Here is a 20,847-nt window from a genome sequence, read left to right as displayed (position 1 = left end):
AAAGCACTCTGATAGGTACAGCATTTCTTTCCCAACATCTGGCAAGTATCTAGTTTCTGTAGATTTGCCATTGTGAGGCACAATTGAATCTTAGCTCTGCTGCCTGTTTCATTTAAAAACACATATATAGATCATAGAAAGCATGCCTGTTTTAAATCATCTGGCTTACTTAAACAGTTTTAATTTTTGAAAAGCACAGTATATCTCACTTTGTAATGTAACCTTCGATGTTTCCTCACTGGATCTAGTTGGTTTACCCTAGGAATTCAATTATTACACATTTAAAGTCCTGTGGACAAATAGTTTTCAGAATTTATAGTCAGGAGTTCGTAGTCTTTCCAACTAAAGTAACAGGTGGAGTCTAAGGATCGTGTTTGAGGGAGTAAAGAAAAAGGGGTGATTACTTCACCTAATTCCTGTTGGGTAACTTTTCAGGGGCATAGCATAGAAATTTTCAATTGCTTATTTTTCAGTACAGTTCTTTTGAAGATTAAAGTTAGTAAAAATACCTCCTAGATATTGGGAATTGATTGTTTACTATTTCTTTTCAAAGACATCATATGGAAATTTTATACTTCCTTTGAATTGTGTATTTTTTATTGGGATGTTGAGAAAGGTTTTATCAGGGCTGCCAGTTACACTCCATGCTAAATGTACAATCCTGAGATTGATTTTATATTGAAATGCTAACACTACTTAGAATAAAATATTAGGCAAAGGAGAGATTCTCTGAATGGATATTTAGAATCTCTCTCCCCTTCAGTTCTGTCTCTGGTATTTGATTTTCAGATCAGGCACTGGTAATCAAGAGTTATAGTGAATACCCAGTCTGAGACTCACATTGCATACAGAGTGATAGAAATAGGTAAAGACTGACAGAAAGAAAGGGAGAAAGAGACAAAGATGAAAACAAAGAACAATTTACTTGGATATATAAACTATGCATTTTAAAATAATAAGAGTAGATAAAGGGAACAAAGCTATCTTGCTTTACTTAGTCATTCTAAGTATATATTCCAGTGTTAAGACTTTAACAATAGGCAGGTGTTAAAATAGTTAGAAGCTATACTTAAAAAAAAAAAAGCAAAAAACCTTTCTAATTAGTACTATATATTTTTCTCTTTGGAGTATGGGTTGGTAATCCTTTTGCTTAAGAAAGCTTCAGTTTACATGTCACATATGATTTAAAAATGGATCTGTATGACATTCTAGCCAGCAATAATGTAGGCTTTTATTTTCTGTGCCCTAGCTATAGAGAGAAACTGCTCACTAGAAGAAAAATAATATTGTTTGTCCTTATTATTAAAATAACCCCACAGGAATTGAACTACATGAAGTTTTAAAATATGAGACATATGTAATTGAAGAAAATATTCACTGAACTTTATTTCAATAGTAAGGTTGTTGATGTAACTATCTGTGGTGTGTCACTGAAAAAATGTAAGCTTATACAAAGGCAATTTTTTTCTTTGAGTTCACTAGGAACTATTAGGAGGCTGGACAAGAGGTAACTTAGTGTTGGCTTCATATTGATAAAAAAACCTTGCATTTCATGTTTTGAGTTTCACAAATTTGCTTTTACGAACTGGATAGGATCTCAGTTTTTCCTTTTTTTTAATATATAAACACTTTCAAAACACAATTATTTACTACTACCGTGCTTAATGGAAGTCATGGAATAGTTTTATGATTACTGTTTTGCTTATGAAGTTACTCGTAGCTTTATGGGTCAATAGCACTATTTGTTCAACCCAAGTTTGTACCTGTATAAGTCTTGGGACTTCATCAAATCTGTCTATTTGCTTAGAAAGAACCAAACAGAACAAGGCCACTGAAGTTTTTCACTGATGATCTGCACCAGAGAGAGAAAGTACCAGGTCACTGACTCTTTCTTTTTACAAAATATCTAAGAATCTAATAAAAAATTTATTTTTTGGTTATGGAAGATAGACATATACGTTTTAAAAATATATACGTAGTTTTACAGTAAAAGAGCTCGATTCAGATTTAAATAGAATTAATTATATTACTTATATAACAGTAATAAGTACATACATATATAATGTGGTTCTTAGAGATTTTTTGTAAACGTCAACTCTTTTTATTCAGATTTCAAGGTTGTATTTTTTTTTTCTTTTTTTTTTTGCGGTACACGGGCCTCTCACTGTTGTGGCCTCTCCTGTCGCGGAGCACAGGTTCCGGACGCACAGGCTCCGGATGCGCAGGCTCAGCGGCCATGGCTCATGGGCCCACCCGCGCCGCGGCACGTGGGATCTTCCTGGACCAGGGCATGAACTCGTGTCCCCTGCATTGGCCGGTGGACTCTCAACCACTGTGCCACCAGGGAAGCCCAAGATCGTATTTTTTATTTTAAACACTTTCATATATTAAATCATAGCTTCAAATGAATGTTGAATAAGTTAAAAATTATATAAATGAGGACATTCATTTAATAAACTAAATTAACATTCTTATCTAACAAGTAAATTATGATTACTTCCTAATATAATGGCCACTGATTGTTGTTCTCTTAACAATGATAATAACAATAAATGATGACGTCAATAGGTGTAATATTTATTATCTGACTGTTGATTAGCAAGGATAATCTATACTATTGCTCAGAATATAACTGGCAACATTTATTAATTTGAAGAAAATATTTCAGTAATTTTTAATAACCTCAATTGAATAATTAACTACATACATTACATTCTTACAATCTGTTGAACACATAGATTTATGAAAATATCAGTAACACTGTGATCATTTCTTTCACGTTTAGAAAATGTTTGCTTTTTCTCAATCTCTAAATGATTTAATATGTTGAGAATATTTTATTTTTTAAACATAAATTCTGGGAGGTTGCTAAAACACTGATTTACATAGGTTTTCTAAATGATATAAATAGACTAATATCATTTGTACTTCATATTCATGCAAAAATTTTGTATTCATATTTGAATAATTTTAAAATAAATATTTTAAAATATCCCACAGTAGAAATAGATAAAAGAAAAAGGTTTATATTTTGTAACAACTAAAAGTTACCTTAAGTTGGACTAATTCTTAAATTATAATTAGTTTGAATATTTAATAAATCTATGATTAGACTACTCTAGTTATTATCATAATGGTTGAGTATCTATATTAAACTTTCTTTTTACGTAACAAATCTCTGATCACAATCATCAAACCAGGTCCCATATGTAAACACTGCCTTAGTATTTATAATTCCTTCTAGGATTTTGTTCATCTCATCCTGTTTCAAAACATCCATAAAACCTGATTATATCCTAATTAACAATTTGGGAACATAATACACAAATACAAAATTAATAAGTAAGCGTTAAAATTTTTTCCTTTGCTAATTGGCACTCTTTTTTATTACTATATCTTTTTATGTTTTAGAAGTATAAAAAAACTAATTGAGATCGTTTAGAAAATTTAACAGACTAAAGTTTTAATATATCCATTGATTTCTACTGTGCTTAAACCAATAAATTTGTAATATTCTAAAAATTATAACAGGCAATATTTATTTCCCCATTCTTATGTAATAATTAAACTATAGTTTTGTGTAAAATGACTGGATTGTTTTTAGGGGAATATTTTTACCTTTGGTGGAAGTTTTATTTAACTACAAACAGAAGTATTGCTTATTAAAATGTTATAGGACAAAAGATTAATATGTGTTGGTTTTGAATCATAAATTTTAAATAATTGTTACCAATAAACTGTTATGAAATAATCATTTCCAGATTTTTTAATCTACATATTAATTTTGTTTCCAATATATAACTGCCTTAAGTGCCCTATCAAATGGCATCATTGTTTTCATTTTATTGTTACTTAAATAAATGCAATATTTATTATTTTTATACAATTTCAAAGGTTAATTTCCATTTACAGTTATTATAAAATATTGGCTAAATTCCCCCTATTGTACAATACATCCTTGAGCCTACCTTACACCTAATTGCTTGTATCTCTCATTCTCCCACACCTATATTGCCCCTCTCCCCCTCCCCCCTCCCCACTGGTAACCACTGGTTTGTTCTCTATATCTGTGAGTCTGCTTTTTTTTTGTTATATTCACTAATGTGTTGTGTTTTTAAGATTCCACATATAAGTGATATCATACTGTATTTGTCTTTCTTTGTCTCACATTTCACTTAGCATAATGCCCTCCAAGTCCATCCATGTTGCTGGAAATGGCAAAATTTCATTCTTTCTTATGGCTGAGTATTATTCCATTTTGTTTGTGTGTGTGTGTGTGTGCGTGTAGCACATCTTTATTCATTCTTCTGTTGATGGACACTTAAGTGGCTTCCTTATCTTGGAAATTGTAAATAATGTTGCTCTAAACATTAAAGTGCATGAATCTTTTTGAATTAGTGGTTTTGTTTTTTGTTTTTTTTCAGATATATACCCAGGAGTGGAATTGTTGGGTCATATGGTAGTTCTATTTTTAGTTTTTTGAGAAACCTCCATACTGTTTTCCACAGTGACTTCACCACTTTCTACTCCCACCAATAGGGCACAAGGGTTTCCTTTTCTCCATACACTTGCCAACATTTGTTATTTGTGTTCTTTTTGATGATAGCCATTCTGACATGTGTGAGATGATGTCTCATTGCGGTTTTGATTTACATTTCCCTGATGATTAGCAATGCTGAGCATCTTTTCGTGTGCCTGCTGGCCATCTGCATGTTCTCTTTGGAAAAATATCTACTTAGTTCTTCTACTCATTTTTTTTAATCAGGTTATTTGTTTTTGATGTTGTGTTGTATGAGCTATTTATATATGTTGGATATTAATCCCTTATTGGTCTTCTCATTTGCAAATATTTTCTCACATTCAGTATGTTGTCTTTTCATTTTGTTCGTGGTTTCCTTTGCTATGCAAAACTTTTAAGCTTGGGTTTTTTGGGGTTTTTTTGCTTTTATTTCCTTTACTTTAGAAGACTGATCCAAAAAAACTATTGCTGCAGTTTATGTCAAAGAGTGTTCTGCCTATGTTTTCCTCTGAGTTTTATAGAATCCTGTGTTACATTTAGGTCTTTAATCCATTTTGAGTTTATTTTTGTATATGGTGTTAAAGAGTGTTCTAATTTCATTCTTTTACATGTTTCTCTCCAGTTTTCCCAGCACCAGTTATTGAAGAGGCAACTAACTGCAGAACAACCATATGGAAAAGACTGAAACCTACCAGAAAAGATCTCTACAACTAAAGATATAAAGAAGGAACCCCAACGAGACAGGTAGGAGGGGCACAGTTGCATTATAATCAAATCCCATACTCTGGGGTGGGCAAACGACAAACTGGAGAATAATTATATTGTAGAGGTTCTCCCATGTAATGTCTTAATGAATTGTCTTACATTCTTTTCTTAACCAAATTTTTATTAGGTTATATGGTTACAGTAGTTAGGTCAAGAAGAGGAAAGAAAATCAGTGTATTACTTGGTATATATGTGTGTCTGAATACACAAATGTAGTGCAGAGTAATGGAGAAAAAGACAGAGACAGAGAGATGGAGGTAGAAAGGGAGGAGGGGGAGAGAGATTGAGAGAGAGAATTGTTCAAAGTATATAAAATCAAGAGGCTGAATTAACCCAGGACATCTTGAGTTGTGAAAAACAATGTTGGTGTTACATAAAGCAATCTATATTATTGTCAACATAACTACATTATAGAGAAAAATATATTCAACAACTTTCTGCCTAGACTTGAAGAAGAAACAGAATCATTTTATATATTTCCATGAACATGTAACGTATTTTGCATTTTGCAAGCCTTTGTGCCAAAGTTCAACAGAGAATTTAGGTAGTGGGAGCTAACTTTATTTTAGAAAGTTAAAACTAGAATACATTTCTTTTGTAAGAAGTGGTTTGATAACTTCTTAATGTTTTCTTAATAATTATTAATTTTCTCTGGTGATTGAATGACTATAGAAATATTCTACTACAATATGTTTTATTGATTTAGACTGATCAAACAACACAATTCAAATATTTTATAGACATACTATATTTATTTCATAATACCTGTAAGTGAAATTTAATATATAAGCCAGAAAAAAATAATGCTCAGTTTTTAAGAATTCCTAACATTTCTTTTTAAAGATAAATATTATGAAGACATGAGTACTCAATGAAATTTTACCTAGAAAAATATTGTTTATTCTTCAGAAATAATCAGCAAAGTATTTATCAAAATGTATCATTTTGGGTCAAACATTGAAAAAGGAATGTATGTTACTATTAAAAAAATTAAAATAGATCAAACAACTTATGTTCCTTTAAAATATTATTTGGGGAGATTGTATTTTATGATCCCAATTTTAAAATTCTAGAATAATATATTGCATGTTTGATTGAATTTATAGGAAACAAATAAAATAATGATGATTATGAAAATTACAAATAGTAATAATAATGTGATGATGATAATAATAAAGTATTTGGTCAGTTATTCCCTGGTGGTCCGGTGGGTAAAAGTCTGTGCTCCCAATGCAGGGGGCCCAGATTCGATCCCTGGTCAGGGAACTAGATCCCGCATGCATGCTGCAACTAAAAGCCTGCATGCCGTAACTAAGAAGTCCACATGCCACAACTGTGAGCCCTCATGCCACAACAAAATATCCCGCATGCCACAACAAAAGATCCCATATGCCACACTGAAGGTCCCACCTGCCACAACTAAGACCTCGCGCAGCCAAAATAAATAAATAAATATTAGAAAAGAAAAGATGTGAGTCCACATTTGTCTCCTTGTAAATCAAGGCTGTCTCATCTTATTAGGTCTTTATGGAGTAGAAGAGCCAACTATGACCTTCATGCTTATTAGAACTGTAGTTTTGGGGGATTCTGAAATTAAAATTATTAGGAGAGCAGTGAGTGGAATTTAGGAGGATATGATATTCTAAAACAACAGAAATATTTGAACCAAGTGTGAGCCAAGTTTAGCTATTTGACTAAAGCTTAAGTAAATAATAACTTTTAAATTATAAGTCCATTCTGTTTTAAACAATTCCCTACCAGTTATTATTTTCTTTTTGGTTAAGATTAATCTGCAATGTATAATGTGAAAACATAAAGACTAGAAAGCCCTGCTGGGATTAAAAGAACAATTATCCAAGGAAACATGACTGGAATATTATTAAGCACTAAAAAGAAATGAGCTATCAAGCCATGAAAAAACATGAAGGAAATTCAAATGTATATTAGTAAATGAAAGAAGCCAATCTGAAAAGATGCACACTGTATGATTCCAACTGTATGACGTTCCGGAAAAGGCAGTAAAAAGATCACTGGTTGTCAGCAGTTGGGAGGGGAGAAGTAAATAGGCAGGGCACAGAGGATCTTTAGGGCAGTGAACCTACTCTGTAGGATACTATAATGGTAGACATGTGTCATTATACATTTATTCCAACCTGTAGAACGCGCAAAGCCAAGAGTGAACCCTAATGTAAACTGTGGACTTTGGATGATAATGTATCAATCAATGTAGGTTCACTGATTGCAGCAAATGTGCCATTCTGGGGCAGAATACTGATAGTGGAGGAGGCTGTGCATATGGGTGGTTAACAGTATATAAGAAATCTCTGTAACTTCTCAATTTTGCTGTGACCCTCAAACTGCTCTAAAGCATAAAGTCTATTAAAAAGAAAAAAAGAGCATGGCAGTCCTAGAAAGTGGTGTAAGACACTGATGGGCCGCTACTCTGAAAGAGGCTGACAGTGCTGAAGAACTAAGCTACAAAAACAATCACCTACTAATAGAAAGGGGAAAACCATCATCATGGTTGATTTTCCCTTTTCCAATCTTATACGTTAGGCATTGGTGTTTAGAAAGTACTGGATGAAAAGCATTTAGAAATATATACATGAAAAATTAGTTTTATTTCTGCTTTAATTTTTCATATTACTGTAATATTTTTTATGTTACTTTGTATGTATGGCTATAAATTTTGAGATTTCTAGAGTCTAACTAGAAAGAAAAGATTTCTAGTTCTGGGGAAGAAGAGTAATGGGCTGAGATTCAAGAAGACAGAATTATACTTCCATCTCTGTTATTTACTAATTTTTGTAGCCTACTACATATCTTACCATATTATAAGGATCATAAATCAGTACTAGAATGATATCTGTGTATATATTATATACCTATATCTATATATGCAAGGAGTTAGTTACAATAGGAAGGTTTTGAAATTAGCTTCACTGCTGTGGTGGTTTAACTACATTAATTATATGCGGGTATTTACTAAAATCTGCTTCCTCTACATAGGACTGGATTGGATGTACATTTAGCAATATGTCCAGGGTGAGCTCTTCAAATTTCATGAAAAATGTCAATATTATAGTCCATTTGATTAATGATCACAGCTTATGAATTGGTTTTAATCAGAAACAAAATGTATCCATTCCAGATTTATACTCTGAAATCCATTCATTCGCTAATGAAAATTTATTGAGTGTCTGTTATATGCAAAATAACACGTAAATCCTTGGGGATACATCACAAGGCAATGTCAACATCTCACCCCAAAAACCACATTCAAGACTGTGTGTTCTTGGAAATCTATCTTGCAAAAAACACGTTTTTTTTCCTCAGTATAATTTGTATTTCTCTACTTATTTGTGAAGATGAGCATCTTTTTGTGCTTTAATATTTTTGTATGTCTTCTTGTGTATATTTCATATTAGTAACCTTTTCCAAATTTCTGTAGTATCATTTGTCTCTTTCTTGTCTTTCTGAAGTCCTTTGTTGTTTGAGGTGATGTACCTTTATATTCTCAAACTTGTTTGCTATTTATTTACTCATTTATTTATTAAATTTTTTTTATTAGAGTAAAATTACTTTACAATGGTGTGTTCGTTTCTGCTTTATAATGAAGTGAATCACTTATACATATACATATATCCCCATATTTCTTCCCTCTTGTGTCTCCCTCCCTCCCACCCTCCCTATCTCACCCCTCTAGGTGGTCACAAAGCACCGAGCTGATCTCCCTGTGCTATGCGGCTACTTCCCACTAGCTATCTATTTTACATTTGGTAGTGTATATATGTCCATGCCACTCTCTCATATTGTCCCAGCTTACCCTTCCCCCTCCCCGTATGCTCAAGTCCATTTTCTAGTACGTGTGCATCTTTATTCCCGTCTTGCCCCTAGGTTCTTCGTGACCTTGTTTTTTTTTTGATTCCATATATATGTGTTAGCACACAGTATTTGTTTTTCTCTTTCTGACTTACTTCACTCTGTATGACAGACTCTAGGTCCACCCACCTCACTACAAATAACTCAGTTTCATTCCTTTTATGGCTGAGTAATATTCCATTGTATATATGTGCCACATTTTCTTTATCCATTCATCTGTTGATGGACACTTAGGTTGCTTCCATGTCCTGGCTATTGTAAATAGAGCTTCAATGAACATTTTGGTACATGACTCTTTTTGAATTATGGTTTTCTCAGGGTATATGTCCAGTAGTGGGATTGCTGCGTCTTATGGTAGTTCTATTTTTAGTTTTTTAAGGAACCTCTATACTGTTCTCCATAGTGGCTATATCAGTTTACATTCCCACCAACAGTGCAAGAGGGTCCCCTTTTCTCCACACCCTCTCCAGCATTTATTGTTTGTAGATTTTTTGATAATGGCCATTCTGACTGGCGTGAGATGATATCTCATTGTAGTTTTGATTTGCATTTCTCTAATGATTAATGATGTTGAGCATTCTTTCATATGTTTGTTGGCAATTGTATATCTTCTTTGGAGAAATGTCTATTTATGTCTTCTGTCCATTTTTGGATTGGGTTGTTTGTTTTTTTTGATATTGAGCTGCACGAGAGCACACTCGCCCCCTTCAGGCTGTGTTCACGCAGCCAACCCCAGTCCTCTCCCAGGGGTCTGACCTCTGAAGCTCGAGCCTCAGCTCCCAGCCCCTGCCCACCCTGGCGGGTGAGCAGACAAGCCTCTCAGCCTGGTGAGTGCTGGTCGGCACCGATCCTCCGTGTGGGAATCTCTCCACTTTGCCCTCTGCACCCCTGTTGCTGCACTCTCCTCCGTGGCTCTGAAGCTTCTCCCCACCTCTACACCCCGTCTCCGCCAGTGAAGAGGCTTCCTAGTATGTGGAAACCTTTCCACCTTCACAGCTCCCTCCCACTGGTGCAGGTCCCATCCCTATTCTTTTGTCTCTGTTTTTTCTTTTGCCCTACCCAGGTACATGGGGAGTTTCTTGACTTTTGGGAGGTCTGAGGTCTTCTGCCAGCATTCAGTGGGTGTTCTATAGGAGCTCTTCCACATGTAGGTGTATTTCTGATGTATTTGTGGGGAGGAAGGTGATCTCCACGTCTTACTCTTCCGCCATCTTGAAGCTCCTCTCTCTACTCATTTATTGATTGTGGGTTTTGTGTTGGATGATGGAAATCTACAAGATTCATTCACTAGTTACTTGACTCTAGTTAATAGAGAAGAAAGAGGTTCTATTTGGAGAAAGGGGAGATAGAGAAGGAAGAAAGGAAAAAGAATTGGAAAAGAATGTTTGTTATGGTCTCTGCTTTTCCTATATGTACTTCCTTGTGTATAAAACCAATAGAAAAGTATCTTCATGAAGTAAGATTTGAGAGATGTACTGGTGAGAATTTCCCTTTAAATGAAGGGCTGATTCTGGAAACAGAGGATGGAAACATGTTCTTCTCCAGATTTTTAAAAACTGAGCTGAGATGCAAAACTAGGACCATCTAAATCCATAGTGAAAGGTCTCAATAGTATGCTATGCAGTTTCCTTTAATTATATCATGATTTTACTCTAATTGTGCATTAAGATGAAGAAATTATCAGAAATATCAAGTATGGGAGAAATGGTAATGAAAATTATTACATCAAACTTTTGCTGACTTAAATGTGTCTGTTTTAGGTTTAGTTATTTTATTTGCTAGGTGGTGAAAAATTAACCTTACCAAAGGTAGATCTGGCTTTTGTCCTCAAGGTGATCTGTAGGCCATTGAACATTCTTCCTGAGAAGTGCCTTTGTTTGCCTGGGGGCTTTGGCCAAAGGACAGTCTAATAATGTGTTTCATGTTTGGGGCATTTGGCTACATGGTATCAGTTCTGCCTCCAGAAGAGACTAGAAAATAAAAGTTTTAACTCAGTCTCCAGAGCAGCTGAAGACTAAGAGTCAGTCACAAGGGTAATATGTGATTGAGCCCCGGTAAAAACTCCGGACACCAGACTGGAGAGCTTCCCTCGTTACCAATACTTAATGTGTATTGTCACATACTGATGCTGGGAAAGTAGCAGGTCTGTAACTCCGTGAGTTGAGGATGTTAGAAGTGTAATAGGTCCGAGTTCCGTGAGTCCCTCTAGAGACTTATCAAACCCAAAGGCAGCTTTGTAAACCCTGCTCCCCAAATTGCAATTGGTGTCAGAAATGAGAGAAGTTTTGTGTAGACTGTTTACGGTAACCTTTGCAGTTGCCCTAAAACTTTGTATTTGGTCATAAATTACAAATGTATCTAAATGTCTCTAATATGTTATTGTCAAAAAATGCTTGGACGTTAAACGCAACAGCAAATAAACAAAAACTATTTGATAGTGACCTTTAAACAGTCCAATTCAAAAATTTCATCAAAGATATATCCCGTCTCTAGCTATGTAGCCAGGGCCGAGTCAGAAGAACAAAAGTGAAATTGTGAAAAAAAAAAAAAAAATAGCAACTGTATTTTCCAAATTGTACCTGGTAGTAAAACTGAGAAATTCACATCTGTTCCTGGGAATTAATATTCCCTTATCACGGAAGAGTACCACCTCAGGTTATTTGTTATAGCTGCCATAAAATAAAATATCAAAGTAAAACAGAAGTCTCATGTTATGTTTTGAACCCTCTGAGAATACACTCCAAGTGGCTGTAGGTCTCCAAAACACTGAAGAATGTATTCACTTAAAATGAATGAAAAATAAGGATATACATTTTTAATCAAAAGTGGCATAACTATGTTAGAGCTTGGTATAATACAAACTCTTCCAAATCAAAGCATAGTGCAATGGTACTTATTAAATGTATCCATTTTTTCATTGTGTAGTGTACCAGAAGAAAATTTTATATTATTTTACATTACATTATATTCAACATTTATATAATATTAAATATTATATATTTGTTTCATGGTGCAAGAGAAAAGAAACAGATACTTCACTAACTGTTGGACGTCACTGAGATTACATTGGAATTATACTCACAGAAGAGCTTTATACCTCAAACAATGATATTCTACATTGAAATGAAGACAACATTGTTTCTTCCAGTAAAGATGAGCTAAGAGAATTCTGAATAAAAACCATGCTAAGTTACTGTGTAGTATCAGATAAAATAGGTGAATTCCATAAGCATTGCCTCTATAACTGGGAGATGACTGTGTTGTAAACATGACTAATATGATCAAAGAAATTACTAACAGTTTTCCAGATCTCTTACCAGGTCAGTCTCAGAACAGCTTAGTTTGAAATAAACAACAGCCAGCATCTACAGTTACTGTAATAATAACCAATACTCCATTTGAAATACATTTCAGAATGGTATTTTGGTTTGTTATGCTAGTGGCATTTTCACATGGGATCCAGACTGAGAGAGTAAAACCCATTTCACAGGATCTGAACAGTCAGGAAACTTTAAATTGCTAATTTGTGTAAGTATATTTTTCTTTTATTTTAAAAAGAAATAGTCATTTTTGGAAATCATAATAGTAAGAAGATAACAATGTTAATATTCAAATATTATGTTAAAATTTCATGAACTTTAATTTATTGCAGTGCAATCTTTGGTAACTTAGAGGCTGTATATGAAAAAAACATTTGATACTTGATTGTCATAATTTCAGGTAAATTATTTAAAATGTTTAATTGTCATTCAAATCTGATTTTTTTTCCACATGGTAGTGGCTATTCTTTTTAATTTTTAAATGTCAGCATTTTAACAGTGTAAACACATGAAATACTAAAAATATAATTTAATAATATGAGTTAGAATATTAAATTTAAAAGTTGCACAGAATTATAGTTTTCTTTATTTTAAAAATAATTAAGGCATTAGTATCTTACCTTTCTTATCACATTTATTAATTTTATTTTAATGTCTTTAGTATATATAGTGTATGTCACTTATAAAATTTAAAATAGAGAACTAGCAACAAAATTTCAATTCATCCCCAAACACACTGATTAAAATAACCATTGTCTAAAAGAGCAATCTAAAAGTTTTTCCCAGTGATCTTGTAACTTAGTCTTATCTGTCTCTACTTCTCTCTCTGTCTCTATTCTAGACATAAGCCAATATTTAAAAGTTTAATCTTATGTTTTTTATTATAATATAGATGAAAGTAAAACACACTATTCGAAATGTCTTGTTAACAGTTATTGAAGTGTATTTTGTATCATCATATACACTTCTATGGAATAGCTATTCTACCTGCCTAATGTTCCTCAAAGTGGATCAGATATAGTTCAATGCAGTTTTTATAGTTCTCTGCTGCATGTCATTTCTGTTGGATCTTTTAAAAAGAACTCCACTGAAGATCTCTGCAAGAGTTCGAATAGAAATACAGGAGGCAGGTTGCAGAGAATGGAATGATCAAAGAGCCAGTGAATGTCCCTGATTTGTGTGATTGCTTAACAAGGTTGAGAAAATGTAATATTTCAGTTGAATCTCTTTTAAAATTATTATTATCCCCATTTTGTTACATTGTGTCTAAATTTTGTACTCAGAAATGTAACTGAGTTTAGCTGTATTTTCTGAGATCCATCTTTTGAGTATTTTATAGATATAATGTGAAAGACTTAAAGGTTTTTAATTATTTGTAAGTCTCTTTAGTATATTGAATAAAGTATGTATGTCAAATATATAAAAGCATCAGTTTACATGACAAAAGTTTATATTCACAAAGATTTATAGATGACATGTGCAGATTAATATTTATGTACTACTATATGGAAATCTCCTAATTTCCTTAAAATTATGTAATTGAATTTAGCTCATAGAACATGTTTACTGTCAGTACCACTTGGGCCAGGATGTTGTCGATGGACTAAGCAATTCATAGGAAATCAACAAATACACATCATCATCATTTATGTCATTTTCAACTAAGTGATTACATTGAAATAACAAAAGATATACAAAATAATAATATAGACACTGTCATAATAAGAACACATTGCTACATTCATTTCTGAAGAATCCTAGATTATATTTTTATTTTTGCCAGTGATATGTTGCAGCATATAAATACATATATAAATATAATAAATAATACATAAATAAACGTAATATAAATACCTTGGCGTGTTTTCACTTTTCATAACACAAAAATTTTTAAATTAAGTATTTCTTTAACAATTCTATTAAAAAGGAAATTGTATTTTTAAACTTGGATCGCATTTGTTAGATACTATATTCTGGAATTGTAAACCGATTCAAATCAGAGAAGAGTTAGCATTGCCCATAGGAATGGAAATCAACTAGGGAAGTTGACTAATTATTTAGCAGACTCGAATGAATCAGTATCCAAAAGGATTACTGGCCAAAATGTTGCCCTGGGGTTGAAACAGGTGTTGTTTCATCAGAATTCAGTACTGCTGCTATTTCAAGGAGGAATTCAGAAAGACAACCCTGGGAAAGAAAATCCCATCTATGTGACATGAAAAGCATGACTCGTAAACTAGATTATATGCTTTCTCCCTCAGTCATTTCCTAGACTTCTTTCTGTCTCAAATAGATCCCTTACCAATTCCAAAGCAGCTGGCATAATTCTTCTCCTGAAAATGGCAATGGCACCCTCGCAGCAAATCTCAGGCACACAGGTGTTCAAAGGGATCCGAGATATAGCTAGACAGAAGCCAAATTTCAGGTAGAATCACCCATAAAGATTACAACTATGAGACCAAAAACTGCCTGCTAATCTTCCTTCCAAAGATTTATGGCTCAAGGCTACACTTAAGAACCTTCCTCCTTAAAGTGAGACACCATTAAAAGTTCTTCTGCAACTGTTTGGGAGATTGTTTTGGTTGGAATTAGAATGGTATAATGACTGCATTGCTCATTGCCTCTGTGTGTAACACCTGCAAGTTTTTTAGTCCTTATTATCTCTCAAACAGTTTCAATGACTTTGAATACTTTGCTTAGTGAGTAGGAGTAAGGAAAGCTGTCTGTTGTTCATGATGTTAATTATTACAAATTGTCAGTCTTGACAGCTGATTTTTTTTCCTTGCTATTTTCTGCGGGCAAGAGGCTATAGAAACTTGCTTTGAAAAACAAAAAGAAAGAAGAAACTTGTGGTCTTGAGGACTACTTCCTTATCTGCACTAGTGATATAACATGTCCAGGAGAGCTAATTTGTTGCTGTTTTTTTATATTTAAATAATCACATAAACTAGCCCACAGTCACTTCCGTAACTGTTCACTTGAATATAGGTGCTTGGCCTTTTAGCCCATGAATTAGGACACACAAGCACCACACTTTAAGAAACCAGTTTAGATGAAGATTGATAAAAAGTTAAATCATAGGGAGTCTGTTTTCCAGATAGCAGAATATTGAATCTGGGAACTCTCCTGGTCGTAACTTTGTCCCCCCTGGAATGCTAACTTTTCTCGATTCTTGTAAATAATTCTTACCAAATAGAAGTTGCGGCCACATTTGCTGTGCTTTTCTTACCCAGTTCTGCAATCTTCAGTTGTGTTTTTAAGTATGCAGTCATAGAGGTGACCCTATTCATAACAGTGTCCATGACTCTGAACTTTTCATGAGTTTTGCCTAATTCAGACAGGCAAAGTGACACTGCACTTTTGCAGCAGACATTTTATATCACAGATGAAAATTTGTGATAATTAGTTTTAGATGTACCCTAATTTGTAGAAGTAACTGACCTCTGTATCAGCTCATAAACTGGGATCTTGACATGCTTCCTGTAGAAAACATTCAATTTAAGGACAGATTCAGGTGTTTGAAAAAGCAGAGCCCATGAATGATCTTAGCTCTTATATTGTTCACTTCAAGGATGCTTTTGGACGACATAGGTACTAGCCAAGAATAGCAGGCAGCAATGGCAAATTGGAGACTACCTTTATACCGATTACACTCAGGTATAAAATTTATCTTGTAATTTCCATTTAATTACATATTCTTTCAGTAAATGAACTAGCATTGTCTCCCTCATGGAGCAGCAATAATGCTGGGGCTAAAAATCCTAAATTAATTTTCCCAATAAAAAATGGGCTTCCCTGATGGTGCAGTGGTTGAGAGTCCGCCTGCCGATGCAGGGGACACGGGTTCGTGCCCCGTTCCGGGAAGATCCCACATGCCGCGGAGCGGCTGGGCCCATGAGCCATGGCCGCTGAGCCTGCGCGTCCGGAGCCGGTGCTCCGCAACGGGAGAGGCCACAACAGGGAGAGGCCCGTGTACCGCAAAAAAAAAGAAAAAAAAAGGGAGCTGGTGTCATTCCAAAATACACAAGAATAATATAATATACCAAAACTCTAACAGTCTAGTTAATAAAAAGAAGTTACCAGCAAATTTTAACTAATTTATTGTAGTACTTTGTAGTAGTTAACTGCTTCCATAGAGTCTTCACATACTTTTAGCTTTGTCTGACCTTTAAAATAGCAGAGTCAGGTTTAGCCTTAAAGCAGTTAATCTCAGAGCTCCTGTCACCGTGTAGCTGGTATGAGCAATTGGGAAATGCTTTGCATGCGTTCTAGGTAGATTTCTAGCCCAAATGAAGGCAGGCATTGATACGTAAATTAAAGACTTTTATGACTTCTAAACTATTCTGTGACTTTTTATTGAAACCTTGGAAGGAAAATTATAAGGTAAATTTGGTCTCATATTTATAACTTTCATAAGATATTCTACTGAAATTAGATTTCTGGGCTGACTGTAGATAAAAATTTTCTTAAACATTTTCCTGCCAGTCATGCCTTCACATGTACCCCTGCTGTTTTTAAAATAAAACTAACTTCAGCTACTTTGGAATCAGGAGGTATTTTATTAGAGATTGAAGAAAAAAAAGGCCTGGAAAATAGTCTAGAAAACTAAGAGAGAGAATGATGAATAAATATATTATCTTAGATTTGGTGTGAAATAGTTATACGTTGCAAAACGATGACATATATTAAAACCTTGATCCTAAAGGATACAATCCATATCAGCGCTATACCCACCTCCTCCCTTTCTTTTGCTCTTTAACAAATATTTATAGTGTCCACTATTACAAGTAGATGCAACTATATATGTATGTCATATGCATTGTAAATATGAATTAATTTCATTATTTTGACTAAATTTAAGAGGAAAATTTCCATAAACATGGACTTTGAGTTAAAGGCTGTGAAAAACTTCTACAGGCAGATGTTGTTACATGGATAGGGTTATTTTAGGAGAACTCTCTAAGCCCTTTTTTTTTTTAATTTTTTATTTTTTTTTATTTTTTTTGCGTTATGCGGGCTTCTCACTGTTGTGGCCTCTCCCGTTGCGGAGCACAGGCTCTGGACACGCAGGCTCAGCGGCCATGGCTCACGGGCCCAGCCGCTCTGCAGCATGTGGGATCTTCCCAGACCAGGGCACGAACCCGTGTCACCTGCGTCGGCAGGCGGACTCTCAACCACTGCGCCACCAGGGAAGCCCCCCATTTATTTTTAATTAAAAACACAATGTTTTCATTAGGGACATACAGCAAATAATTTATAGTGTTTTGGAGAAGGCTATGTACCATTTTTTTTTTTACATGTTTTCCTCAGCAAAAAGAACTTGATATGCACCTTGGCCCAAAACTGCCTTCATAATGACAATATAAATGATGTGTTCTGAATCATAATCAAGTATAGTCAGGCTTTATTCAATAACCCAAACAACTAATTATATGCCATGCTAGATAAATCAGTGTAAATGTAACAGAAGCTAGAAACAGCTGGGTGGATGTCTAGGGATTTTGATGCTTTCCCTTTTTTGTGGATAAAGTCAGCATACTGTGGACATTACCTTTTTTCAAAGGATTTGCAAACCTTGGAAAAGTCTCTTTATGAGATACTGTAAATGCAATAATATAAATTTGTGATATAGAAATTAATAAAACAAAGAAAATTCTTAAAAATTAATAAAATAATCAGCATCCAAACAAAGACAGCTACTGTAAGCATTATGTGTCTCACTGTGGGTTACTTCTGTCCCATGGTATAAACTGTATTATTTTATGCGTCACCAATTATATGACTGCTTCTTTTCTTCACTACCTCTCTTAGCTGCCTGAACATTGTCTTTACCAGAATCTGGTTCATCATTTATTAACTCTGTGCCCAGAGTCTTTAAACTCAGTCCCATCTCTAGCATTTATTATTTGTAGACTTTTGGATGATAGTCATTGCCACTAGTGTGAGGTGACACCTCATGGTAGTTTTGATTTGCGTTTCCCTGATAATTAGCGATTTTGAGCACCTTTTCATGTGCCTGTTGGCCATCTGTATGTCTTCTTTGGAGAAATGTGTATTTAGGTCTTTTGCCCATTTTTTGACTGGGTTGTTTGTTTTTTTTTTTTTATATATTGAGCTGCATGAGCTGTTTACATAGTTTGCAGATTAATCACTTGTGGGTTGCATGTTTGTAAATAGTTTCTCCCATTCTGTAGGTTGTTTTGTCATTTTGTTTATGGTTTCCTTTGCTGTGCAAAAGTTTTTAAGTTTAGTTTGGTCTCATTTGTTTATTTTAGCTTTTGTTTCCATTTCTCTAGGAGATGGATCCAAAAAAATATTGCTGAGATTTATACCAAAGAGAGTTCTACCTTTGTTTTCCTTTAGGAGTTTTATAGTGTCTTGTCTTACATTTAGGTCTTTAATCCATTTTAAGTGTATTTTTGTATATGGTATTAGAGAATGTTCTAATTTCATTCTTTTACATGTGGCTATTCAGTTTTCCCAGCACCACTTGCTGAAGAGACTGTCCTCTCTCCATTGTATATTCTTACCTCCTTTTTCATGGATTAATTGACCATAAGTGTGTGGATTTATTTCTGTGCTTTCTATACTGTTCCGTTGATCTATGTGTCTGTTTTTATTCCAGTACCATTCTGTTTGGGTTACTCTAGCTTTGTAGTATAGTCTGAAGTCAGGGAGTGTGATTCCTCCAGCTCCATTCTTCTTTCTCAAGATCATTTTGGCTATTTGTGGTCTTTTGTGTTTCCATGCAAATTTCATTTTTTTAATTCTAGTTCTGTTAAAAATGCCATTGATATTTTGACAATTTGATAATTATTCCAATAATAATATCATCATCACACATATATAAACTATTAATAATGATTTATTAGGAATAACAACCTATAGTGAGAAGCATATAGCTGAACATTTTAACTTGCTTCCTATTAGGTTTAACAACATGCCTTTTCAAATTAGGGAAATTCATGTAAGAAAAAATCCCATATTTTATTATCAAAAGCTAACACTGTAATCTAACAGAAGGTGAACCATTTGGTGTTTAAGGGCATAGATTTTATCTTGTAGTATATTAATTGTCATGGTGACATAGCAAAAAAATCTAAGGTTGGAAGAGATGACTCTGATTATGAAGCAGCAGTATTTGCAGTCATTTACTAGGTTGCAAATTTAGTTTAAACATCTTGATCATTTTAGTGGTGATGCAATATAAAAAGGAAAATCATTTTGTATAGAAATGTGTAGAAATCAATATATACATACCTCTAAATAAACTTCTATTTTATCTATGTCCAATGAACGCATTTTCATTATTCTCTAAGTATATGTGAACAATAATGGTATACTTATGAACACTTTACAAGAATTTAAGAAAATAACTTTAGATTTATTTCTTCGATTTAAGTTGTTTGAAAACTATTATATGGGCAATATTTAGAGCACTACTTATTGCTTTCTCAGCTGCAACTCTAGGATTTACCTACATAAATAATTTTAGTTAATTATTTATAAAATATAATCTCAAAATAAATTAAAATAAAAAGTGTTTATTGTGCATCTATTATGTGTTTAGACTTGTGCTTTGTTCTAGAATAATTTTCAGTTAACTTTGGGAAAAGTTATATATTTGTGGAGGCACTTAGATAACTATGTGAGCAATATGTGTATAGGTTCAAAATTAAAGCAAACAGCAAATATATATAACTCATTTTTCTGTGCTGTAGTTACATAATAGTGAAATAAACACAGTTATCCCACTGTCTGAAGAACTAAAGATTTTTATAATTATAGCATTTCATTATATATAAATCATATAAAAACAAGGTATTAAATATTTAAATAGAGATTTCTTACCTTTAAAAATTATGTAGTTGCATTTAATACATAAGTCTAAGAGTTAGGTAAAGCTGCTGATTTCACCTTTATGTTTCAAGTCTAGAGAGACTTTACTTAAAGAAGGTTGGGGAACTGGCTAAATCTCTTGAACACCTGTGATCTATAGATGAATAAATAGACTTATTCTTTGCATAATAAATTTTAATGTATTAAAAGGAGATAAATGCACATTGGTCTAAGTCACTTTAGATAGCTAAACAGTGGCTTTTGTTTGATGGCACAAAAGGTATAAAAGGTACTTATGTTAGGCTCATGCTAATTTGATTGACTTATTACATTATTTCTTCCTATTACTTTTAACTCTTGCTTATCTGTTCTCTTTATGGTTTAACACACTTAATGTAATAATGTTTATTCATACTTGCATTTAAGTAGCAAATTGTCATGAATTACTCGTTAACAATCCAACAGCCCTTAGAATAGACATTGAGTCTTTCAGGTGGTATTTTATAGATGGTTATTATAGGA

Source organism: Tursiops truncatus, chromosome 5 (assembly GCF_011762595.2).
Source record: "Tursiops truncatus isolate mTurTru1 chromosome 5, mTurTru1.mat.Y, whole genome shotgun sequence".
In the NCBI taxonomy this organism is placed as follows: Eukaryota; Metazoa; Chordata; class Mammalia; order Artiodactyla; family Delphinidae; genus Tursiops; species Tursiops truncatus.
This window is presented reverse-complemented; position numbering follows the sequence as displayed.